Source organism: Delphinus delphis, chromosome 21 (genome assembly GCF_949987515.2).
Source record: "Delphinus delphis chromosome 21, mDelDel1.2, whole genome shotgun sequence".
NCBI classification, from domain to species: domain Eukaryota; kingdom Metazoa; phylum Chordata; class Mammalia; order Artiodactyla; family Delphinidae; genus Delphinus; species Delphinus delphis.
The window spans coordinates 12,310,372-12,338,107 of NC_082703.1; the positions used below are offsets into that span (position 1 = coordinate 12,310,372).

Consider the following 27,736-nt stretch of genomic DNA (forward strand, 5'->3'; position numbering starts at 1 on the left):
TATAACTAGTATTACTTAATTCCGGTTAGCTTATAAATTCATATGAATGTCTTGATGTGGTATGGTCCTGATTTTGATTATAAGCTGGCTTACTAGCTACATGGATAGACAGACACAGATTATATGGGCCAAAGAGAGGTTAGTAATTTCAATTACCTTTAACCCTATTATTGCAGTTTACCTAAACCAAATATATTCAATAAAATAAGTCACAAACACTATAAAGTACAAGATTTAGGACAAGATAAAACTATTTGAAACCCTCCCACCATTTAAGAATGCCTCCACTACTGAGCATAACGAATAATCTCATGATATTTATGTCCAATGCTAGGATTCTGGACCCCAACAACAGTATCAAAAAGACACCCCAGTATAGTATGGTGCATAACCGTGCATTCAGAACAGACTTAGGTACCATGTTTGTTTGTATGGCATGTTCTGAAAAAGGAGTGAAGTTCTGAAAATGAGTATCTTAAGAACACATGTTCTCAGTTTAGCACTCACGTGGGCCTGAGTGCCCCAAAGCCCCTTTCTTCTTTTTATTAGCTTGAAGACAAGAGCAATTTCCACAAGAAATTAGTAAGAGTCTCTAACTCTGTAGACCAGGATGAACAACTCTGAACTTCTCAGGCTCAGCTCCAAAGATGGGAGGAAGAGCCTGTGACTTGACGGGAGCGGCAATAAGAGAAATAAGGGGGTTAGGGGGCAGGAAGCGAAGGAAAGCGAGGCCCTCAGGGAGGCACAACTACAGCCACAGAGCCATGACCCACTGATGTCCTGGAGTGGGTGAAATTTCCAACCGAAGGGGCAAACAGGTGCGGGTGGACAAGAAGAAAAGGAATCCTCTGGTGCAGCCCTAACCAATGACGAAAAGTGAAAAGGGGGTGCCAGGTATATAAAATATAAAAAGAAATTCTTTCTTTAACTGGTCTCAGTTTTCGTTTTGAGAAACCTCAGTATTAATCTTGAGAAAAATGTACATAAGGGGAAAAAGACAAAGCAGCACCCTGAAGCAGTGTTTGCTTCCATTCACTTCCACTACGAGCATTTCACTCTATCAAAGCTGCTATCAACAACAGAGTGAATATTTCCAAATACGGATCTGAAGAGCTGTGGCCTTTGCTGGGAGACGAGCATAGTCCCCGCTGTCATTTAAAGGTATGCTGTGGAAGGACTTGCTTATTCTTATCCCACCCCATCCAACTACACAGAGAAGCAACTTGCTATCAATTTCCAAGTGTGTCCAAGCGTCCTCCTTGGCACTTAACTCCCCCATCCTTCCTGCGAAGTAGCAGCTTTTCCTAATAGCCCTGAGCCCCCATCCCCGTGAGCAGCGTGGGTAACATGAGAAGGGTATCCTGGGACCTGTCAGGGGTCCTCTGGAGCTTCTAGTGTCAGAGAATGGGGCCGGACATCTGCAGTCTACGCCTCAGCTCTTTCACTGATGTGCGAGAGCTGTTCATCGAGGCTCCACACAACGTGCTTGCCTCTTACACAACCTGGTCTCGTGACTCAGGTCCTAAAACATGCTTAACTGAGTCTCCTCTACTCCCCACCCCCGTCTTCATACCCCTCCTCCCTGTGTGAGCTAAAATAACACCACCATCATGTTCCAAATCAAAGTTCCAGCTCTTTATTAAAAAAAAAAAAAAAAAGCTCAGAAGTTAAAATGACCTAATTTGTTTGGAGCTTATTCAGAGGCCGGAGGCTTAGAACACAAGTCACATTCCTCTAACATCTTTAGCAGCAATACCATATTTGGTAATCAATATCCTGCTCAGCTCAGTTTCTATCCAGAGGGACCAGCCAAGCCAAAAACATTTTAAATGTTAAAGGATGAAGAAGAGGAGGCAGAGTGGGGCGGGGGTTGGGAGAACATGGAAGTGAAGAGGAAGAATGAGGGGAGAAAGAGGAAAAAGAGGGAGACAGATAGGAAGGAGACATGAAAACAAAACAAAACAAACAAATCCCCTTGTGCTTTCAATTAAAGCCCAATAAGATTATTCTCTGGCCACAGTGACTTCTCATTAAATGCTGTCAGGATAAGATTACTACTAAATCAAAGGGGGAATCTGTGCCTTTCAAAATCAACTTTTTCCTCTCTTGCCTATAATTCACCCAAACCCTTCTGGTAAGTGAACAGAAAACATTTCTCTTGCAATTGTAAATGGTGTCTTATTTCCTTGGTGTCCAAAAAGGACAGTTTCTAGATATCAGTATGATATCGGTTTGAGAAGTTACTTAGAAGCAACCCAATCTGACTGGCTATAGGAACAGCCAATAGTCTCTCCAAGATGGCCTAGAACACTGTGACCAAAGCAACACAGGTTCACTGTGATCTACAAAGGCTAAACTCCCTACCCAGGGCAAACTCTGGGAGACAGAAAGTATCCTTAGTAGCCTACTATACCTAAGAGTATATCAGGGCAGTAGCAAACCCACATGCTTATGTGTCACAGACTGAATGCTGGTGTCCTCCCCAAATCCATGTTGAAGCCCTAACTCTCAATGTGATGGCATTCGGAGGTAGGGCCCCTACGAAGGGATTAGCGCCCTTGGGAGAAGAGGAAGGGACTCTAGAGACCTCTCTCTCCAGGAGCACACACCAAGGAAAGGCCACGTGAGAACACAGTGAGAAGGTGGAATCTGCACAAACCAGAAAGAGGGTCCTCACCAGATACTGAATCTGCTGGCAACTTGATCTTGGACTTTCTAGCCTCCAGAACTGAGAGAATTAACGTTGATGCCACCCTATCTGTGGTATTTTGTTATGGCAGCCAGAGCTGAGATACCTTAATGACACAGTTTTCTTTCCTGCACCGTAGTTCCTAAAATACCTCACAGTACTCTTTCTGAACTTTCTACAGTCTCGTCCAGGTAACTCTCCTCTTCTCCAGCAGCCTCATCCCCAGCCCCACCTGTTCCCTCACTGCAAGTGACTCAGCCCATAGGAACACTTTTATTCAACCACCTTGGTTGATACATGGGATTACTGGAAGTCCTAACAGTTCAATCTCAAAAGCTACAGAGAGCAATCAGAGGCCTGAAGGACAATTCAAACCCTGCATTTGCATACTGTAATGCTCTAAACTCAAACAGAGTATATTATTGCATTTAGGACTCTGCTGAGGGAAGTTTTTGAAATCCTCTTTTTTCCTCCTCCTCTGACTCCTAAAATTAAAGCTTAAGAACTCTCTGTAAACAGAAAATCTTGAAAAAGAGAATTTTCTGAATTGTAGACCTAGACCCCTCAATGCAAATTTGTGCTTCCTATTTAAATTGAATTAAGATTCTCAGCAAGTTAAAGAGCTTTAAAACGCCATTTTAGTGCTCTACAAACTACATCAAAGGCCGGAGTCCTAGAAGGATAAGGCAAGAGCTAGTATATGATAAAACACAAGGAAATGGGCAAGGTAAAAGGAAATCACCAAATCCTGAAGACCCAAGCCTACAGGAATGTAGAGTCACTGTAAATGAACTGCAGCTCTTTCAGTGACTTTCTGGAAGACAAAATGGAGAAGCTATTAATTAAATGTGCTGCAAAGCTCAGATCCCAAGTAGCTCTCCTGTTTCTCTAGCTGTGGTGATACTGGCTTCTTATGCACATAGGCTGTGCTGGAAAAGATTTATTGGCTGCAAATCGTGGATTTGGAGTCATATGATTATGCTGAACATAAAGGTTCAAGACCATTCCAAGTCCTTAGTAGTGTCCCTGGTATTAATGTCATGCCACAAGAGTGGAAATATTAGTCAGGAGTTTATTCATTGAATAATGGGGGAAAAAAAGAGAGAGAAGGGCTATTCTAGAATGATTAAAACACCCTTAGGGCTTCCCTGGTGGTGCAGTGGTTGAGAGTCCGCCTGCCGATGCAGGGGACACGGGTTCATGCTCCGGTCTGGGAAGATCCCACGTGCCGCGGAGCAGCTGGGCCCGTGAGCCATGGCCGCTGAGCCTGCGCATCCGGAGCCTGTGCTCCACAACGGGAGAGGCCACAGCAGTGAGAGGCCTGCGTACTGCCAAAAAAAAACAAAAAAACGAAAAAAAAAAACCCTTAGAGGCCTACCCTCATATGCAATGTGTGGTCCTTGACTGAACAACCAGATATAAAAGACCTCTTGTGGGAAAATGAAGAAAGCTGAATACTGAATGGGCATTATGTGATATCTGGGAATTGTCCATTTTATTAGGTGTGATAAAATGGTAACGTAGGAAAATGTCTTTAGTGTTTGTACTGAAATACAAAGAAGATATAATGACAAAATGTCATAACATCAGGTATTTACTTTAGAATACTTAGAAAAAAAGGGAAGCAAATGCAGCAAAATGTTAAGTTGGTAAATTCTGATGGATTAATGGATGTTCATTACTATGCTCTCTACCTTTTGGTATGCTTGAAATTTCATAATAAAAAGTAAAAACAGAACAGATTCAACCAAGCACATAACGTTTGTCATGTACTAGAGACACAAGGATCAGTGAAAATAAGTCCCTGCCTTGAGGAGTTCAGATCTCAGGCTCTGGTGAGGGAGCTGTACAGGTACACTGATGGTTAGATAAACAAACCAACACAATGTCTAGGACTCCATGGGAAACAGAGCCACGGCCCTGAGTGACTGGGGACCAGGAAGGCAACACAGAGGAAGTGACAGAAGAGCAGAAATTTACCAGGTGGTAGTCCAGGAAAGAGCTCAGCAAAGTTCTGTATGACAGGATGTGAAGAGGGTGTGGATGTGTATGTGTGTGTGTGTGTGTGTGTGTGTGTGTGTAAGACTGCATAAGCACTGGGATGAGATCACGAGGAACTTTCAGGTCATGAGTGAGGACTCTGGAGTATCTGCATGGCTGAGCCGCTGAAATTTTTTTAACTGGGGAAATATTATGATCAGATTTATGTAGTAGAGCGTGATCCTCAAATGTTAGCACGTATCAGAATCATCTGGAAGACTTCCTAGACACAGAGTGCTGAACCCGCGCCTCCAGTTTCTGATTAAGTAGGTCCTGGATGGGACTTGAGAATCTGCATTTGTAACAAGTTGCCAGGCATGCTGACACTGCTTGTGTAGGGACCACATCTGAGAATCACTGCAGTGGAGGATAACTCTAGTGGTGGAAGGGCAGCTGGACTTAAACAGACTGGAACACACCAGAGGCGAAGCAGTTCAAACAGCCCTGGAAAGAGGTTGATTGGGATAACTGCTCTGCTGGCTCTTTTCTGGGAAGCGCCCAGAGGCCAACATCCAGGTTCTGTGCCCTCACTCCCCTAGTGACAGCTGACTAGTTAAGGGACAGACAGATGTGGCCATCAGTGACCAAACATGTTTTTTCTCCTGAGGATTTCAACCTTGAGTATAAAAATACAGAAAATGGAGGTGGCTGGAGCTGAGTTACCCTAACAGTCTCCCACTAGAGAAAAGGTCTCTAAACTCCTGTCACTGAGGTCTTCAGTGCTGTCCTAATGCCGGATGGAGTCTGGTTTATTTGGTACATCCTTCAAATCTGTGAGCTATAGCCCAGTGTCTTTACAAATGGTTCTACCATTAAAGTAAGTGGGTTTATCAGCCCTTGACAACTAGTTTTAGAGACAAAGGAAGCATTCATTTAGAGGGGGAAAAAAGGGAAAGAATGAGGCAAAAATATATATATTTACTGAGAAAGATGTCATGGCAATATGAGGTTTAAAAAAGAAAAAGATGCTCAACAATGTTTAGTAGCCTTAGAAGGAGGAGGCTTTGTGTATGTACGAGTGTGTGAACCCAGGAATGTTTACAACGGGACAACCACCCCGTTAATAGTGGTAACTTTGGTGGCAATGTCAGGGTGGGGAGGGGATTTCTAGTCTGTATGATTTTGTATCGTTTGAATTTATTACAAATATGTATAATTTATAAAGTTATAATTTACAGGATCTGACACAGGTTAAAGAAGAAAGAAGAGGGAGAGAGCGGGAATAAAAGGGTTCCTGTGGAGCGCAGCAGAGCCAGAGCATAACTAACAGTAACAGATATCCTGGCAGACAGCACTCAACCAGATATGCTGGTGCTTTCTGCTTAGTTCTTAAAAAATACTTACTTTGAAATAATTTCATATTTATGGAAGAGTTGCACACATAGTACAAAGAATTCCTGTGTACCCTTTGCCTAGATTTCCCCATACACCTTTGTCCTCCCTGAACTGTTTTAAGAATATGTTGAAAGCACTATATACCCTTTACCCTCTACAGTTTGGCTTCCTAAAAGCAAGGACATCTCTTTGTGCTGCTGATTCAGGATCTAATCCAGAGGCATACATAGCATTTAGTTGTCATCTCTTTAGTCTCCCAGAATATTTCCCTCAGTCCTTGTCTTCCGTGACCTTGACATTTTGGAAGAGTACAGGCTATTTTTTTTGTAGACTGTCCCTCAGTTTGGGTTTATCTGATTTGTTTCTTGATTAAATTAAGGTTATACATTTTTGGCAGGAGTATCACAGAAGTGTCATTCTCAGTGCATCGTATCAGGAGACACATGATGTCGTTTTTGTCTCATTACTAGTGATAATAACTTTGATCACTTGCCAAGTTTCTCCACTGTGAGGTTACTATTTTTTCTCTTTTTAACTAATAAGTATCTCATAGGGAGATAACTTTGAGACTAAATATTCTGTTTCTCAAATTTTAACATCTATTGATCTATTGTTTTAACATCTATTGATAATTCTTACCTGAAGCAATCTTTACTGTTGTGATTGCCAAATAGTGATTTTTTCTAATCCTATCATTGCTTTCATATTCATTGGTCTTCTACTCTAAGGAAAAGCTTACCCTTTGGCCCTGTTTATTATTTATTCCTTTCTACATTCGTTTGTTCATTCATTCACTCACACATCAGTACGATCCATACCTTATTTTATGATTTATAATTTATTACTATTATTTGTTTCGGTGCTCAAATTGTCCCAGATTTATACGGAAACACACACATGCTTTCACATCCGTATCTATTTCTCTGCATCTATTTAGATATATCAAAAACATAAGTTAGTACTGATACCTCCAATTCCAATCCAACACCATTAGGTTAATTCTAGCCTTCCCTCTCCACATTTGTATCAATAACTCCTTCTGAATCCTAGCTCTCATCATCCACTATACATTTACTTATTCGCTCAACACGGGAATGAAGTTTCATAATCGCTAAACAATAGCAACATAAAAAGGAAACCTATTAACTACAGTTCAGTATATATAGTTCTTTTTGTCTTAGGCCTGAAAGTATATAACCGATATGTACATTCAAGAATTATTGGGGTCAGCTCTCCCCATTCTTCCCAACTTCACCGTGGTTGTATTATTCACTTGAAATAGATTCATTTGTCTGTATCTGAATTGTTTGGGGTCTCCCCGCATTCTGTTGTCTTCACTTTCTCTCTCTCTGTATATTCATAGCAGGTAAAACTGTTTTACCACTTGAAAAGTTAAAGTTGATTCATCAACCCACTCATTTTTACCCATTTCTAAATTTCTGGTTATGAATTTCTGAATAATTTTACGTATGTTGCCTAAAAGGCTGAGGACTCAGAATTTTAACATCCCCCCAACCTGCTGTGACTTCCTGAGACACCCAATCTTTTGAAGGAAGTCTCTAAATAACCAAGGTTTTCAATGTTGTTTATTGAACTTAATTTTTTAATTAATTTTCAATTTCTAATTGAAATGTCGAAATGTTAAAAAAAGGGGGGGGGGAAGGGGTAAAGACAACTGGGGCTAAAATTGCTGTAATAAATATTGCTATAAAGGTTCAGTTAAGTTCGAGGCCTGAATGAACCTGGGTTGATGCCCAGGCTTTTCCTGTTGAGTCCTGGGCCAATCGCCTTTACAGTGTCCCGATATGCGCAAATTCAAATGTTTAGAATACTATTCCATTCGGGTGAATTACATGAAACTCTACTGGAAAGCAACAGGTTGCCCCTACTGTTCACTCCACCGCAGGTGGACTCTGCTCTCCTCTGAGACACACCCGCAAGTGACCCATTTCTTCTAGAGCTAAGGTCATTTCCTATCAGAATCTCCTGGTGTTTCACACACACACCCCATTCTGACCCAGTAATCCAGTGGATCTGAGGCTTCGGTATTGAACCAGATAAAACTACCTTCTTGTGTGTAGAATAAAAATAGTGAAGTAGCAGCAATCTCCTAAGAGTCAACTTCATGATTGCTGAGATTCCTCATTGAGTCTAATAAGCTTCTTACTGCCCTTTAGTCTATACCCCAACCCAACCCAAATGAATACCCACTGCTGCTGTAGGGAATGTGGAGTATCCAGAAAGCCCTGCCCAGCCAGGTGTCTGTGCTGAAGGGGAGAAATAATGTTCCTCGTTCAGGTTATAGGTTTTAACCAATTCATTCGGACTTTCTAATACAGAATGAGAGTCATTTGTCACCAGAAACTATGTACGTTGTACAACAGTATCCCGGTGTAGGAAAATCCTAGTACTTCTTTTGTAATAATCTGCTCGGTTCTTCCCTAGCCTTCAGGACTTCCTTTAACCTTTACAGATGAGGTTAATGAAACACCCCATCTTGTGTCCAGGAAATAAGGAGCTCAAATCAAGGTCAAACTTAGTACTCATACCCCTCTGATCTTGTAATAATCTCAGTACCTGGATCCTATCTCCCTGCTCCACACCACCCGCCTTATCTCCGTTTCTGGTACTAAAGCCCAGGTCATCTGAGGGCTGGAGTTCTGATATGCCTCTTCAGGTTTACTCAGAGACCCTGGTAAATCTCCAGGGCTGCTTCAAAAACTGCTGTCAAAACCACCAAGACTCGGAGCTCCACCAGGTGGTAGCTGATATACCTGGTGCTCACTGACCTTTCTATTACTGAGGCGTGATTATCGTCCTACAAGGCAGAAGAAATCAGAGAGCATAGTGGGATTAGCGGGTGGGGTGGTAAAGTGATTTCCTTCTAAATTATCAGAATCATCAAGCATTCAACAGAAAAGTTGAACCAACACTGCTGATTTCTGTAAACAGTAGTACACAAAACAAGATCCATAGGGAGGGAAGAATTAACTCAGTTCTCAGGAGTAACTAAAGAGAAAGGCATACTCTACTGAGGCTGTGGGGATTTTGCAAAGCACTTATATTCCAACTCACTGAGATCATGACTTGGTTGAGCTTTACTAAACAACTACCGAGTTTCTCAGCAACTGAGAAACCAAGATGGCGTCCTCATAAACTAACCCTTAGCGCTCCAACACCAGTTCCCTCCACTTCAGTTGACTAGGACAAGCTAATAAATTACTTCCTTCCCCTACTGCTGACTAGAACAAGCTAACAAATAAATGAGAGAAAATGATTCTTATGACTTATTCTTGTACGCATTGTACTCAAAAGATTTCCAGTCATAATAGTATGTGGGAGAAGATACAGGCAAGGTATTCAGAGGTTGGAGATGGAACAATTACACTATGCTACATTCAAAAGATTTTTCATTCAAGCACAAAAATGTATTTAAGTCCTTTCTTGCTAAGTGACCAAACACTGAGGTCTCATTTATGACTTAAGTTTCTATTTAACGTTGACTTAACTAAAAATTCAACGCTCTTATTTTTAAAGTTTCTGGAATAGTTTCTGCTATTATAGATATACTTCATACAGCTGTTACTAAAAATAATTCACATACCATAAAATTCACTCTTTTGCATTAAATGTCATGATTTTTAGTAGTCACAGAGTTGTGCAACCATCACCACAATACATCTTTGGAACGTTTTCATCACCCCAGAAGGAAACTGCACCCATTCGCACTCACTGCTCATTCCTCCCTCTCCCTCTTCACTCACTCCCCTCCCCCAACCACTAATCTACTTTCAGTCTCTGAGAAAGTACCTATTCATGTTGGATATTTCCTATAAACGGAATCATACAACATGAGGTCTTTTGTCACACTGGTTTCTTTTAATCAGAATGTTTCCAAGGTTCATCCACTGTTTACTGCTGAATAATATTCTACTGTACAAACATACCACATTGTGTTTATCCTTTCATCAGTTGGACATTGGGTTGTTGTCACTTTTTTGGCTGCTATGAACACTGTGTACACGTTTTTGTGTGGATATATGTTTTCAATTCTCTAGAAGAACTGCTGCAGCATATAGTAACTCTATGTTAACTTTTTTGTGTGTGTGTGGTACGTGGGCCTCTCACTGCTGTGGCCTCTCCTGTTGCGGAGCACAGGCTCCGGACGCGCAGGCTCACCGGCCATGACTCACGGGCCCAACCGCTCCGCGGCATGTGGGATCCTCCCGGACCGGGGCACGAACCCACGTCCCCTGCATCGGCAGGCGGACTCTCAACCACTGCGCCACCAGGGAAGCCCCTATGTTAACTTTTTTGAAGAACTGTGAAACTGTTTTCTGAAGGAGCTATACCATTTCAATCCGACTATCAGTGTATGAGGATCCCAATTTTTTCACATCCTCACCAATGCCTGTTATTGCTTGTCTTTATCTTCGCCATCCTAGTAGGTGTGAAGTGGCGTCTCAATGTGGCTTCGATGTCCATTTCTCTATGCTTGTTAAATTTTAAAACATTTTGTAAAGAGGAGTGAAAATAAAAGCCTTCTATTTTCAAACAGCATTTTGGTCACAAGGAAAGGAAATAACCTGGGGGCCACAAATCATTCAACATATAAAAGGGAATGAAGCCGAAAGAATCAACATTTACCTTTTAGAGTTAAAAAGAAGTTGGAAATATTAACTGTTTTCTGAAAATTATTGATAGACATGTCACTTCCATCAGAAGCTCAGAGGAAGTAAATACGTACTTCAGAGATATTCTGACGTCTCAGGGGACCAAAAAATATATTTACAGTTTTCTGAATACATTCAGCTTTCTCTTCTAAAGGCAGCATAAAACGTTCAATAGAATTAGAAACAGACTCTAGGCGAGGTACATGCAGACGTTTCCCCAGGATTCTGAAAACAACTGTTACATTCAGTCAGGGCCTTAAAATGGCTCAATGACAGGCCAAATAGAAACACACACCTGGGTAACCTGTTACTATGGAGTGGATGGGGCTCATTCACAGACAGCAGTGTGGAGGGAAGTTCAGGGAAGAGCTGTATGTTATAAATAAAGAGAAGATAAGAAAAGAAAATTGGGGGGGACCTCCTAACCTAGTAGTTTTCAACCATGTGTAGTGTTCCTCACTGCACCTGTCTCCTACCCCCACTATCCTGCACACTCCTGAGGGATATTTGGAAATGTATGAGAACATTCAGTGGGCAGAAAATAATAAGGATGTTAAACTCCTACAACGGGCAGGGTAGTCCCATACGATATAAGAACTGCCTCATCCAAAGTGCCGTATGCTCCCCAACATACGTGAAGAAATGAACATGGAGAAAAGTCACGTAATCTGCCTAAATTCCCAGTTAACTACTGGTAGGATAAAGATCGGAGTTTAATTTTCATTCCTGTTGATCGTGTGTGTACATTACAGCTCTGTGAAGTTCCTTATATTCCAAAGACTACATTATTTTCACATAATAATGGAGGTTGTTGTTCAGTTTCCACTGTGCTAAAATTTAGATAGACGTGAGTTCCAACAGAAAATGAACGAGTGAGGAGAAGAATCCATCAGATGTAAACCATATTTCATGTTATTCCTAAATAAGGGCATTGCTTGCAGAAATATCAGTACTGTTAATACAACAGCTTGTGCTACTGGGTCATTGTCCGTTGAGAAACTATCAGACCAATTACGCCTTGTTCTTTTTCTTAATCCAACTACCTCAGAATGCTTGCCCTGGATTTACCTAGAATAATCTGATTTACTACTCACTCCTCCTCGCCTAAGCAGAGTCATTTGGAAAGAAGGTGTCCCTCTCCATTGGGAACATATCTAGATCATACTTTAACACAGAGACCCCTTTCCAAAGGGCTCTCTGGGCTTATGTGGCTATGTGAGTTGGAGCTGGGCTATAAGTCCAGGTACAATTCCTGCTCCACTGACTAATTTAAAAGTCTTCCAATAAGTAGGTTTCTAGATGTCTTATAGCCCCTCGTTTTTAACCCCTTGAATTAAAAAAAAATTCGTAGATGTTCCATAAAATGCAATGTAACTTTATCTTGTTTGGAAATTTTTAGTGAAAGGAATATCCACGTCTACCCTAAAATGTCTCCAGAGGCTTACCCCTGATTTGAAGCCTATGTAATTCCTCCTCCAATAATACTGTGGAGCAAGCTCAGGTGAGTGTTATAATGGAATCAGCCTGGCTGTGATAGAGAAACCCATTCTCATTCCTCACTAGCCAACCTGAGCCTGGAATAAAAGAATTTTTATATTTCTTAGTGACGCGGCCACTTTTAAAATACACTTCCAAGGGGCTTCATTTTCATGTGAACAAACTGTAGACCTCAAATTCATACCCTCGCCACACTAAGCCACACTCTTAAGGTAAAACCTACAAAGTGGTTACCGTTGGGACAGATCTGACCCAAGAACAAAATGAGGGAAACTCTGTTTCTGACCACCCCACTCCCCTAATCCAGAAGGACTAGAAAAAAACAAAAAGAAAATGGTCTTGGTGGATCCCCTTCCAATTACTGGTGAAAGAAGCAAGAAAACAGGTTCTCCAGAGGTACCATCAGTGGCAGTGAATTAAAGTGACAATTATAAAGGAGATACCCCACTCAAGGGCACAACCAATTTTAGGTAGAACCTCCCCCCCAAAAAGAGGCTTAAAATGTGGCAATTGTGTGGGCATTCCTATCTACCTCCACCACCGATCCTGGGTATGTTTATTTAACCTTTTTCTGTGCCTCAGTTTCCTCATCTGTAAACTGGGAATAACAGTCCGTACCTCATAGGGTTGATTGTAAGAAAAAATGGTTAGATTAATGCTGGCCTATGAAACATTCCTGTGGCCAGCTAAAGAGCTGTTCTTCCTAACGTGGACTCATAGGGGTTTCTTCGCTTTTGGACTTTCTGGAAAGGTGCTTCTACCACTTGGAAAAGAGAAGGATGTGATTCACGCTCAACTATGAGGTTTCCTCCAACTGCAGAAAGCGGGATACCTGAGCTGCTGTTTTGAGGAGATGGTGCTGTACAGGTTCAAAGAATTCTTTTATTCTACCTGGTTTCATCTCCCCCACAGGGAACAGACGTGTGTCCTGCTTCTCTTGCCCATTTCTATTGCGATGTTCTCACAGTCTGAGTAGCTCTTGGGAGACTGGCTGGTAACTCCAGAGACGGGATCCACTATGGAGGAGAATTAGGTAAAGTACCTATTTCGGAGATACCTGGGTCTCCATATCTGGTGACTTGATACGGAGACAGCTCAATGCCTTTCTTTTCCACTAAAGCACACTTTCTGTTAGGCAGCCACCCCCTGTGTACGTAACCATGCCCGGGAAGAATCTGCTTTGTATAGGACAACTATAAAGTCATGACAGGGCCTTTGAAGAAGCTATAAACTCCATCTTGAACATGTCAAGAGAATCAGAGTCAAACGGAGTTTATTTTCCACAGGGTCGAGAGGGCATGATCGTTTGAACTTCTGCCACTATGCTCTCAAACTGTCCTGAAAAGGATGACTGAGGGAGCTGGGCCCTGACAATGTTAGGAAGAGGATGTCTCCACTTCACGCACAGTCAGTTACCCGTTAAAGCAGTATTTTACAGCAACACTTTGAAATAGATAATATTACACGGAAAGAAACATAGGACAGAGTGCACATAGTATTCTTTCATTCAAGAATCTCGACGTTAACGTTTTTACCCTGAGGACTCTGAAGGTAAACAGGGGGTCAACTGTTCTGGTAGGGACAAAGGCGTCTCTTGGAATCCTTAACCCACAAATGCCAAATGTGACTTGTGCTGCCAGCAGTCCCTTTTACTGTCTAGTCCTCAAGCCTCTTTCTCTCCTACCTCATTGTTGGGACAGAGACTACAACCATGAGCATCTCCTCTTTCCCCTGGGGTTAAAGGTAATAGCTGAATGACCGCCTTTCACTCCTGCTATCTGCCGAATGACGGCACTCAAATAGCACTCACAATGAAAGCTTAAAAGAAAGCAGATTCTAGGCAATGGTTTTCATTTAAGTGTTTGAGAAGATCTTGAGGCGATATGGGGCAAACCTACTGACAAACTTTTGATGGTCCACATCTGCTTAATGTTGGTCTGTGACATCTAGTCCGATGTCTGTTGCCCCACTGAACACCAGGGGAACCTCAGAATTTTGAGGTTAACTTATTTGAGAAATCAACAAAGAGGTTCTGCCTCAACCAGGTACTTCCCTGTACTTGTCCACAACCTTATGGCTGTCACAGCAAGAATTTCAGGGATTAAAGAGACAGCCTGAAGAAATGTAAGGGATAAACCGTGCTGTGCCAGTGTAAATGATTTCTAGGGTATGTAGTTTGTCTCTGTAAAGCCCAGATTGTGAGCTTAAATCAGCGAGTGTGGCACTGAAGAAAAAAGAAAACTAAACAATAAAACTAACAAAAGAAATCACACTCTATTGCTAGCCATAGTCTATATTTCTACACCAGCCAGTCTAGAAAATATACACAGTTGGTCACATAGTATATTTGATGAAAAAGCAAGGGTGTTTATGTTCAAATTCCTATCAATTACAACTATTAAAAAAAAAGCTTAGGGCTTCCCTGGTGGCACAGTGGTTGAGAGTCCGCCTGCCGATGCAGGGGACGTGGGTTCATGCCCCGGTCCGGGAAGATCCCACATGCCGCGGAGCGGCTGGGCCCGTGAGCCATGGCCGCTGGGCCTGCGCGTCCGGAGCCTGTGCTCCGCAATGGGAGAGGCCACGACAGTGAGAGGCCTGCGTACCACCAAAAAAAAAAAAAAAAAAAAAAAAAGCTTAAATCTCTTTTCCTAGTGATGGCCACACATGTGTTCATACAGCTTGAGGAAATCACAAAACCCAGAATTAAACTGAGAAAGGAGGTGTCTCTAAATGCTTACTAATTCCACATCCAATGTATCATTAATAGATGACTTAGTACTTTAAAGATAAAAAGGTTACTGGTGTTGAGACCAGAGTTTAGTGGTGGTGGTAGCTCTTCAAGGCAAAGAATAATCATACTAATTACACACTAATTTTCTAATTAATGAAAAGAACAAACCAACCTGCTTCCGCGCCTAACACGTATCAGGTGCATGCCAGGAAAAATAAGACAGTGGATATATGTGTGTTTGTGTGTTATTAAAGTACTTTCTGAACTCTGAGATACCCTGAATGATTAACACTCTGCAAAGTAAACAGTCTCAGAATTATAAAAACCAACTATTTCTGTGCCTACGTAGAAAAGCATATGAAGAATAAGTCCTACTTGTGAGGTAGGCAGAAAAAGAGAATGTATTTAACACACTCTTCTTTCAGGTTCACCTAAAGTGTGTATTAGATCATTTGAGCACCCACCTTAACTTTCTGTATGTGCTTTAAACATCATTCTGCAAAGTTTCCTTTGAGTCTTTATTAGTGGCTGGTGTAGGAGAAAAAAGGAGGGAAGAGGGGAGAACAGTGCTGATATAAACAAACCCTATAACTGAAAAAAGACAGTTGCCTAAACGTTCCAAAATCATTTTGAAAAGACTTCCATTTAAAGATCAGACACAGGGCTTCCCTGGTGGTGCAGTGGTTAAGAATCCACCTGCTAATGCAGGGGACACGGGTTCAAGCCCTGGTCCAGGAAGATCCCACATGCCGTGAAGCAACTAAGCCCATGCGCCACAACTACTGAACCCGCGCGCCTAGAGCCTGTGCTCCGAAGCAAGAGAAGCCACTGCAATGAGAAGCCCATGCAATGCCACGAAGAGTAGCCCCTGCTCGCTGCAACTAGAGAAAGCCCAAAAAAAAAAAAAAAAAAAAAGATCAGACACAGCCCACAATACACCCCAAGTATATTTTTACAGCCCTGTTTCTGCTTTCCAGTTTGTCAGCAGTGAACATCCCTCATCCCAATAGGATCCAGAGGACTCTCCCACACTGCGCGTGTATAACCATATTTAGGGTAATCTTAAAGTTAAATACTGAGAGGAGGCGAAACATGTACATCCTAGCTATTGATTTTTAAGCTACACATCGGGATAATGACAAGTCCTTAGAGAGGAAAGGTTTCATTATATTTAAAGATTAAAAGTATTTTTAAAAGTCAATGATGTTATATCCTCAACTTTACTGAGGATAAAAATGAGTGCCAACTTTACCAATAAGTTACTTATTTGGTCCTCAAAGTCACTTATTAACACCATTACAGATAAATCGATCCGTGGGTGGGAAATCTGTTCTCTGATGAATACAGCAAAAATATAGAAATTAAAAAAGGACGGTAGCATTTGCTCCTTAAACTTGTTTTTTAAAAAAACTCTTGCTTAGACCATCAAATGGCTTGTGAGCTCTTTCCAACCAAGAATTTGGGGCTTAAGCAAGAGTTGGTTGAAAAGAATGTAAACAGTGAAGTCCAAACTTCGGAAGTTCACTGCAAAGTACTTCCTGTGCTGCACGGGGATCCAAAATAAAGCGTCAAAACAGATCTCGCCTCTGAGCAACTTTAATCCGCACTCTTCCTCCACTTCCATGCATCACCTCAAGGCCGCTTACTGGTGATCTGACAAGGCAGAGGCTGAATTTCTCCCTCTCTAATAGGCTGCCTAGACAAAAAAACTTTAAAGAATCTCACTGGCTGTTAAATAAATTAGTTTATACAGAATTAAGGTGGGGTTCTTTGGTTTGCAACAGATTCAACTGGAACCGGAAATGGAGAAAGACAAGCATGGTTAGCTTAATAGGATAAAAGGGAGATGAGAGTGTGCTTGTTGGGCTCACAATATTTTGAAGACGTGAGAACATTAAGGACAACACTGTTACTCTGCACTCTCTTCCCTAAAAAACTCCAAGGAAGGACTGATGAATCTACTTCATTAATCATACTATAATACAAATCGATGTTTAAAAGTACTCTGAACCCAGGAGAATTTGGGATTCTACAGAAATTATTTTTAAATCAGTCTGTAGAAAAGGGGACCTAAGGAATTAAAACCAGTTCCTTGTGTAAGTCATCATCACCATCAATTATCAGAATTTTTACCATTTACTGAGTTCTATGGCTTTAAAAATACCTATCTCATTTAATTTGATCCTCTCACCTTTTGTGATAGGTACTGTCAGTCTTAACGGGAGAAAACAACTTTGGATTAGTAAGTGGCAAAATCTGGATGTGAGCCAGGTCAGTCTGACTGACACCTTTATTTATTACACTGCTTTTGACCAGAAAGCCCCTCAGACATGATAAGTGGTTACCAAGAAGACACACTTTCCTTGCCCTCCCCTTAGCTGCAATTTAGAGATTCAGTACTTTTTCACAGGTATACATTTAATGTTATGCACAAATACAAAAAAACACCCTAATAAATCAAATACACACCATACTTTTAATATCAGTGAATTAGAATTCATTCTTAGGGTTGTGTTAAGTATGTTTTTAGAATTTGGTGAAAGGTCCCACAGATAAACCAAGAAGACAGTGGAGGCTGGCAAAGATCAACATCTTGCCGTGGACTTTTCTAAGCCTATATAAAAGATTTTCCGTTTCTCCTTTATTCAGCATTCTAAGATGTGGAAAACAGGCAGATTCTCTTTCATAATGCGGCTGTTTGCTTTTTTCATTGAGGTGTATCTATGACCTGTAACCGTGAACAGTCTTTTTCCACCTTCTATTCAATTTTCCTTTATTTGCACATTACATTGGCCTTCTAAATGAATACCAAAATTCTATGAAAAATTAGTGTAACAATCCCATTTACCGTCGCATCAAAAAAGAAAAAAATACCTAGGAATAAACCTACCTAAGGAGGCAAAAGACCTGTACTCAGAACACTGTAAGATACTGGTGAAAGAAATCAAAGATGACACAAAAAGATGGAGAGATATACCATGTTCTTGGATTGGAAGAATCAATATTGCCAAAATGACCATAGCACCCAAGGCAATCTACAGATTCAATGCAATCCCTACCAAATTACCAATAGCATTTTCCACAAAATTAGAACAAAAAATTTTACAATTTGTATGGAAACACAAAAGACCCTGAATAGCCAAAGCAATCTTAAGACAGAAAAATAGAGCTGGAGCAATCAGACTCCCTGACTTCAGACTATACTACAAAGCTACAGGAGTCAAAACAGTACGGGACTGGCACAAAAACAGAAATATAGATCAATGGAACAGGATAGAAAGTCCAGAGATCAACCCATTCGCCTATGGTCACCTAATCTATGACAAAGAAGGCAAGAATATACAATGCAGAAAAGACAGTCTCTTCAATAAGTGGTGCTGGGAAAACTGGACAGCTACACATAAATGAATGAAATTAGAACATTCTCTGACACCACACACAAAAATAAACTCAAAATGGATTAAAGACCCAAATGTAAGACCAATACTATAAAATTCTTAGAGGAAAACATAGGCAGAACATTCTCTGACATAAACTGCAGCAAGATCTTTTTTGATCCACCTCCTGGGCTAATGAAAATAAAAACAAAAATAAACAAATGGGACCTAATGAAACTTAAAAGCTTTTGCACAGCAAAGGAACCCATAAACAAAAGGAAAAGACAACCCACAGAATGGGAGAAAATATTTGCAAACGAAGCAACCAACAAGGGATTAACCTCCAAAATATATAAAGAACTCATGCAGCTCAATATCAAAAAAACAAACACCCCAATCAAAAAATGAGCAGAAGATCTAAATAGATATTTCTCCAAAGAAGACATACTGATGGCTGAGAGGCACATGAAAAGATGCTCAACATCGCTAAGAGTTAAAGAAATGAAAAACAAAACTACAATGAGGTATCACCTCACACTGGTCAGAATGGTCATCGTCAAAAAAGTCTACAAACAATAAATGCAGGAAAGGGTGTGGAGAAAAGGGAACCCTCCTACACTGTTGGTGGGAATGTACATTAGTACCAGCCACTATGGAGAACAGTATGGAGGTGACTTAAAAATCTAAAAATAGAGCTACCATATGATCCAGCAATCCCACTCCTGGGCATATATCTGAAGAAAACCATAATTTAAAAAGATACACATACCCCAATGTTCACTGCAGCACTATTTATAATACCCAAGACATGGAGGCAACCTAAGTATCCAGCAACGGAGGAGTGGATAAAGAAGATGCAGTACATATAGACAATGGAATATTACTCGGCCATTAAAAAGAATGAAATAATGCTGTTTGCAACGACATGGATGGAACTAGAGATGGTCATACTGAGTGAAGTACGTCAGACAAAGACAAATATCATATGATATCGCTTATATGTGGAATCTTTAAAAATGGTACAAATGAACCTTTTTACAAAACAGAAATAGTCACAGATGTAGATAACAAAGCTATAGTTACCGGGGGGAGGGGGGAGGGATAAATTGGGAGATTGGAATTGACATGTACACACTATGATATATAAAATAGATAACTAATAAGGACCTACTGTACAGCACAGGAAACTCTACTCAATACTCTGTAATGGCCTATATGGGAAAAGAATTGAAAAAAGAGTGGATATATGTATATGTATAACTGATTCACTTTGCTTTACTGCAGAAACTAACACAACATTGTAAATCAACTATACCCCAATAAAAATTTTAAAATTATACCATAATGATGTGTGAATTCTAATTTTTATTCCTACTTTTGAAAGTGCAGAAACGCTTTTATACTTTGCCTGTTTTTGCTCCTTTGTTATAAACTTCCTGCTTGAGTGAATTCTTTTCCATCTAAACTTATTTTCATTTCCCATAATACATTTCTATACTCTTTAAGTTCTGTGTATTTATTCATCCATTCACTTTTGAGTGATATCTTGTGTCAGGCAAATAAAGAATAAAATAGATTAAAATGGTTTACACTAGGAATTTTCTACCCAACTGTATTTTCCAGGGAAATTATCTGGATCTTTTAATTTTAAAACATTAATCTTTAGGGACTTCCCTGGTGGTCCAGTGGGTAAGACTCCATGCTCCCAATGCAGGGGCCCCAGGTTTGATGCCCTGCCAGGGAACTAGATCCTGCACGCCACAACTAAAGATCCTGCAAGCCACAACTAAAGAGCCCATGTGCTGCAACGAAGACCCGGTGTAGGTAGGTAGGTAGGTAGATAGATAAATAAATAAATAACTTGTCCACTATGGCTAGAAAACAAAAACTTACATCCTTTTATGCAATGTCAGGGTTACTCAAGATACCCCTTAATTTTTCTCAAATTGTTTTCTGCTGAAATTTATCACTACATTTTTAGAAGAGAAATTCTAGTCTTAAAAATGTAGTTCATGGGATGGTGCATTTTCTTGCACCGAGTAATGAGGCGTTGCTGCCAGGTGAGGAGGGAGGAGAGTTCTATGGTGAAGTGAGGGGAGGGATTCATGCAGGCGTCCGGGGGAGCCTTGTTCTGAACTATAAGGTGGGAAGTTGATGCTGGGTACTGCTACTCCCGGACCCCCAGCATGAAAGTTGTGATATCATCCTCGAACCATCAGCTTTGAAATTAAAAAACAATGAAGAATACTCAAGAAACAGCCCGAAGAATTCTTCTAGAACCTTACAAGTACTTACTTCAGTTACCAGGTAAACAAGTGAAAACCAAACTTTCACAAGCATTTAATCATTGGCTAAAGGTTCCAGAAGACAAGCTACAGATTATCATTGAAGTGACGGAAATGTCGCCAGTTTACTCCTCGATGATAGTGAGGACAACTCAAAACTCCGACGTGGCTTTCCAGTGGCACACAGCATCTATGGAATTCCATCTGTCATCAATTCTGCCAATTACGTCTATCTTCTTGGCTTAGAGAAAGTCTTAACCCTTGATCACCCAGATGCAGTAAAGCTTTTTACCCGCCAGCTTTTAGAACTCCATCAGGGACAAGGTCTAGATATCTATTGCAGGGATGACTACACTTCTCCCACTGAAGAAGAATGTAAAGCAACGGTGTTGCAAAAGACAGGTGGACTATTGGGATTAGCAGTAGGTCTCATGCAGTTGTTCTCTGATTACAAAGAAGATTTAAAGCCACTACTGAACACACTTGGGCTCTTTTTCCAAATCAGGGATGATTATGCTAATCTACACTCCAAAGAATATAGTGAAAACAAAAGCTTTTGTGAAGATCTAACAGAGGGAAAGTTCTCATTCCCTACTATTCATGCTATTTGCTCGAGGCTTGAAAGCACCCAGGTACACAATATCTTGTGCCAGAGAACCGAAAATGTAGATCTTTAAAAATACTGTGTACATTATCTTTCTCTGAGAACGTAGGTTCTTTTGAATACACTCGGAATACTCTTAAAGAGCTTGAATCTAAAGTCTATAAACAAACTGATGCATGTGGTGGGAACCCTGAGCTAGTAGCTCTAGTAAAACACTTAAGGAAAATGTTCAAAGAAGAGAACGAATAATATTAAGTCATTCTTGATTAGGCCTGATAGGTTAGTTGACTTTATTTTTTTGTCTTTTAGCCTATTACCTTTTTTAAAATTTGGACCAAGCTGTTAGTCTCCAAAAACTGAGTGATAGTGGTGACGTGAGTGAGGTGGTTTCAATATAGAATCCCTGCGTACAGATAATCATCATAGTACCAAGGTGAAGGAATCAAAAAGAGCCACATTTAAATGAGTCTAATTTGAATGTTAGAATGTGCTGTGTTGGGACGTTGTGGCCAACTCGGCCATGCGTGTTCTGTTGATTCTGTCAATAAAGAAGACTTCAGCTTTGGCAGGGAGGCGGAGGGGAGAAATATATATATATATATATATATATATATATATATATATTTCATGGTTTATTTTTATAAATATTAGCCTTTTTAGACAGATTTTATTATTTTTAAGACTCTAGACTAGCCTAATGTTCACTAGAATTGTTTTATTTCTTATCCTATTCCCACGTTTATAATGCATTAGATCTATTTTCCATATCCTACAAGGATTTATTCTATTTTCCTTGCCTCTTCTTATTTTTACGTACAAAAAAATCCTTGACTATTTGCGGTTCTCTCATTTTAAAAAATGTTTCCATGTAATAAGTACTAAAGTCTACTGAAACAGCAAGAAAAGTTTGCATTTAATGATAAAGAAAGAAATGCTGTATATATGTGTAAGGAAATAAGAATAGAATAATTAACAAATGCCCTGTCAAGATAACCTATTCCACTTTAAGGGGGTTAAGTCCCACCCTACTCCCCAAGGCTTTAAAATGTTCTATTGCATTCTAATTACAGAGCAAGACAAAGGGTTTCAGTTTTGTGGACCAACAGTTCAAATCTGTGTAGATAACCAGAAACATAAAAGCCAATGCTGAAGGGAGGTCCATAGCCGCTTGTCATTATGATGGTTTGATCATTCACTAAGGAGTAGAAGAGTAATTTTACAACAAAGACAGCGACTTAAGGCACCAAAATGTGCTGCACTGCAGAACGATCAGTAACGTACACGGCCTAGGGAGGCAAGATCTTTGGTTCTAAAACTAGCTTGGCTTCCTTACGGACAGGAATCCTAGCAAATAACTCATTCTTTGCACTTCAGGTACCACGAGCGCTAGCTGTATTTCCTACTTTCATTTACAACAGGAGCAAATACCTTCTCAGCATTTCGAAATGCCTGAAGAACCATGGAGTAAGGGCAAAGTCAATACAAGATAGCATTTTATAAAGAGAGTCTAGATAAGTTTAAACAAGTAGATCCTTGAAGAAAGGCCACAATGCAAAGTCTGAGGGCAGTTTCACACAGCCATGTAATATCTGATGAACTATTTTACCTAGGGAAAAGCTGGGCAAACTTGAGATCTCCACATATACTTGTCATTAGAATACAGACCGGTTTACGTGTGAGAACCTGTGCTTCTTCCTGAGAATTTCCTTGGGGAAAGGATGATGCTAACACTTCCAGCTACTTTTCCTTCTTCAAACTTCCTCAGGATTGCTTTTACCAACATTTTATTTCCTACTTTCCTATGTGAATGCTTAATAGATCTAAATAACCTACTTTTCTTCAGGCAAAGACTCTAATTGGGAATTCAGCAAATTCCTCACGTTCACCTTCATTTGCTCTTTCAGAACCACTTTTAAATTACGTGCTGTACCATCCTTGAGAGATTTTATAACAACCCCAAATTGCAAGAAAGAACAGAGCACAGCACTCCCTCCCCTGCAAAAAAAAGTGGCTATTTCAAATTTCTTGGAGGGGGGCTAGGCAGATTAAGCTGTTTGTCAAGCCCCAAAGTGCACGCCGTCGTTGAGAAAAAGAGGAGAGTCCAACAACCCTGCATTATGGCGGCCCTAGACTGACACGGGCATAGTCCCCAACCCAGTGACATTAAATGGCTGCTTTAAAACTGCAAGTCAAGAGTAAGCAGTTATAAACAGATTTAACAGATAAACACTAGATCAGACTCATGATCTCATCTGGCAGCCCTGCATATTTCCCATCCAAAAGTCCCAGCTGGGATCACAGTAATTGGGCCTCTTCAACTACTTCGAGCTAAGAGAAATTTAGGGAGAAATTTTTAAAACTGATAAGAAACATATTGACATGGTGCCTGGTGAACAGGGAGCTGAGACAAGCCATCTGGATGCTTGTGTATGTGAAAAGTTTTGTTTAGTGGAAATAATTCATCTAACCCACAAGCTGTACAAATATTACAATAAAAAGTCCTGACGCGCACAAACTGTCAGAAGAACCTACAGGAACCCGAGACTGTAGTCCAGACTCCTGTTTCTGTGCGGCCAATAATACCTGTTCTCGAGTACCCTGGTATTCCTCTGTACTCAAGAGTTTGTACCAGGACTTTATGGCTACATCTTTTCCCTGAGAAAGTATATTCATGGTACGGGTTCACATTTAGAACATTTGCAAGTGTTTTTGCTTGGTGATTTCCCTTTAACACTGCTGGGAGTAATACCCCTAATTTCGCAGATGAGAAACCTGGTATAGGAATAATGAATTTATTATAGACAAGTGTTTTAAAACTCAGTTATTCGGAGAGCTCAAGCTATTCAACAAAACAAATTGTGCACAAGGCTGAATCACTGTGATATAAATAACTACAGTGTTTACTTCAATGCCAGGAATTTATGGAGATGGAGAAAACTATATTTTTCTGATTATGTCGGTTTTTTCAACGTGTGACACTACCAAGTACCTTTTCAGCATGCTTTCTTACAAACTACTAAAGATGTTTTTAAAAATTCTTTTTACCTCACACTATTGAATATATCTCCTCAGTAACCAAGAAATAATTTAGCACTATATACCCTCAAGACCTCTTCATTTTCTGCTTCTTAAGATGACTGCCACCTTTTTCTTCCTCAAAACCAAACTGCTTTTTTCTCTTTAATTCAAAGTCTATTCAGACCTTAAGAAAACACCTTTCCCTCCTTCATGCCTGGCATAATGTATAAGAGAGAATACAAAGCCCAAGTCTTATCTTATTAAACCAATCATCCAAGGGTTGGGTTTTTCCCTCCTTTTATGAACAGGTAAACTGTTTAAAGGTAACACAACTCTATTACACAGAACTGCCGTCACAGAAAAGAAACATTACTAATCCCCATTAAAAGAAACAATATTTTAAGGCATATGGGGTTTCAAGAGAAATCAAATCTACTACTGAAATTAGTCAAAAAGTATTTATCCAGAAACCAATTACCACTTCACACCTAGTAGGATTGCTATAATTTAAAACAACAAGTATTAGTGAGCACAGGGAAAATTGGAATTCCCATATATTGCTTGGTGGGAATGTAAAATGGTACAGCCAATATGGAAAAGTTCGAAGGCTCCTCAGAAAGCTAAAAACATAAATACCGTATGACTTAGCAATTCCATTCCTAGCTTTATGCCCAAAGGAATTGAAAACCAGGGACTCACCCGTATTTGTACACCAGTGTTCACTGAAGCATTATTCTCAACGGCCAAAAGGTGGAAACAACCCAAGTGTCCACCAATAAGACGAACAGATAAACAAAATGTGGACTATCCATACAATGGAATATTATTCAGCCATAAAAAGGAACGATGTTTTGATATCTGCTACAACATGGATTAATCATGAAAACATCATGCTAAGTGAAAGAAGCCAGACACAAAAGGACAAATATTTCAATAGCTAAAATAGGCAAATTAATAGAGAGAGCATATAGATTAGAGGTTACCAGGGGCTAGAGGAAAGGAATAATAGGGAGGTATTGGTTCATGGTTACAAAGTTTCTGTTTGGGATGATGAAAAAATAGAAATAGACAGTGGGGATGGCTGCACAACATGGTAAATGTATTAATGCCACTGAACTGTATACACACTTAAAAAATCATTAAAATGTCAAATGGTTATATATGTTTTATATACTCAAAAATAACAACATACCCCAAATCATTGAATTAAATACCTTAAACGGGTGAGTCATAGCTCAATAAAGCTACTTATAAAAGAACCCAATAGACTTGAGGGTGCCATGATAACTGGAGATCACTAACATCAGTGAGTCTAGACTGAGAGTAAAGCAAATTATTGTGACAGCCTAAGCAATGTTTAGTTGTGAAGGCATCTGTAGTAATGCACCTAGTTTGCATCCACCTTCTTTAGTTCTGATAAACTTATAATAAAGCCTATGATAAAACCTAGGCCAATAACAACTATTTAAAATTAGGGGTGGAGGGCTATCAATCAAAATGGCACATATACTCAACGGGCCACACGTAACCTTTTTAAATGCTTTACATGAGTGAATCTCAAACACCAACGTAAGACAAAGCCTGTCATGGACGTGTACACAAGCAGGCCTGCAGATATCATGTGTTAACCACAGTCTTTCTTACTTACGGAAACACGATTTCAGCTACACAACAATGGCAACACTGGGGTTTTCACAGTTGGCAGGAAGAGCCAGAGATGGCTTATTCCCACCTCTGCTCAGGGTCCTTACTGCCAGGCCTGCCTTGCTCCCTGGGTGTGTTTCTTCTTAAAATTTCCACAAATCAGATTTTTACTAAACCAGACTGTAACTGTCAATATCACTGTAGTTGATTTACATTCCAAAATTATAAACAAATCCTAAAAATAATTTGATGGTTTGGATTATCAGCTCCCCCTTCCATTAGCATGGAAAATGGAAAACCGCTGGTATAGAAATTATAACTGTGTGTGAAGGGTAAGGGATAGGTTAGATGTTTTGCTGTCGGGTTAAAGAATGGATGGGGTTTCTAGTCATATGGATTAATGGGACCACAGATAACCTGAAGGGAAGTCTGGGTTTGGGTTATTTTTAGCTTAATTTGAGAGTTTTTGCTATAAAACCAAAATATACTGTATTTACTTTAGAAGATTTAACGAACACCCTGATAAAAGTTCAGTGTTACCACTTAATTCAATCTGAGCGTGTTTTTCCATAAAATTATCAAACGGACTAAAGCATACTCCAAAAATGGAAGAAAATAAATGGATTTTAAAATTTAAAGTCATTTTGGGAAAAGACTTAATACTAATAACTGAACCAGACAGGAACCAAGACAGGGAAACAATAAGAAGAGAAGCTCTAAACATGGACAAGTGGTTTATAACACTGTGAACTACTCTATATAGAGGAACTTACTGGACTGAGGCTTACGTTTCTCAATAGTGGAACAAAACAAACATTACAACATGGAACTTTCCCCCAAAGGAATGTGAGGAAAAGCTTTTAAGAGAAGCTGGACGAATGACACGAGGAAAAAATTTTGTAATGGCTATGAGCATCGGATGTTTTTAATTCACCAGGATAGAAAAAATGATCGTGAAAAGAGCATGTTGGGTCACAGAGATGTGTCGGTTTCATAATTAAATACATTATCCCGAATGGGCCCATTTTCTCTGCAGAGAGAAGAAACCCTGCTCCACGGTCATGTACCAAACTTTACTGTGGGCATTTGTCCTAGACAATGTGATTTAAATAGTCTGTCACTGCAGCAACATTCCATGGAACAAGCAAACAGCAAAAAGTTACATAAAGTAGACAGAACTAAGACACAGGAGGCTTCCTTCTAGTTGTAGCTCTAAACCTGTACTTTCTGACTGAGCCATCCATCCTCTCTGGTCTCAGTTCTCTTAACTGAAACAGGACAGTTTCTAAGGTACAAAAACCTCTAATACTTTTATATAAAAGTTAAAAATATCGAGAAAGAGATGACCCAGGACCTTAATAGATGCTCTAAACTCCCAAGCCAACCTCTGAGCAGAAGAAAGCTCAGGTATAATACGCCACAGGTAAATCTTAAGAGTTACTCTTCTTAGGTCCACAGAATAGAACAGAACGAGACCTGTTTCCCTTGGAGTTCTTCCCACGTTATTAATATATGAGCAACAAACACTGAGCCTAAAACCAGACCTTAGGACAAGAGAGCATGATGATCTGGGGCCAGCTGGCACAGGAATGGGCTTAAACACCTCTATCACAATGTTACTGCATGTCTCAATACCGGTTGTGTGTAACGATACAACCCTCAGTACTAAGAAAAAGTGAAATGATGTTAGCTACACTCTGCCTAGTAAGGCAAGGGAAACACAGTTTGACTATGACCATTTAAACATCTAAAAAATAAACTTCTGTTAAAAAAGATCAAACTATAAACAACCCACCGTAAAAACCTACTGTTTTTCAGACAGTGGGTCAGTGACATGTTTCTA

General features: G+C 40.1%; 1 protein-coding gene and 1 pseudogene across 5 annotated transcripts in view; one reads left to right on the forward strand and one right to left on the reverse strand.

Moving 5' to 3' along the window:
- Window positions 1-27,736, reverse strand: part of RBPMS (RNA binding protein, mRNA processing factor) — a 186,377-nt gene that overhangs the window by 72,913 nt on the left and 85,728 nt on the right. The window lies entirely within an intron of this gene.
- On the forward strand, window positions 19,521-21,758 carry LOC132417769 (geranylgeranyl pyrophosphate synthase pseudogene; annotated as a pseudogene).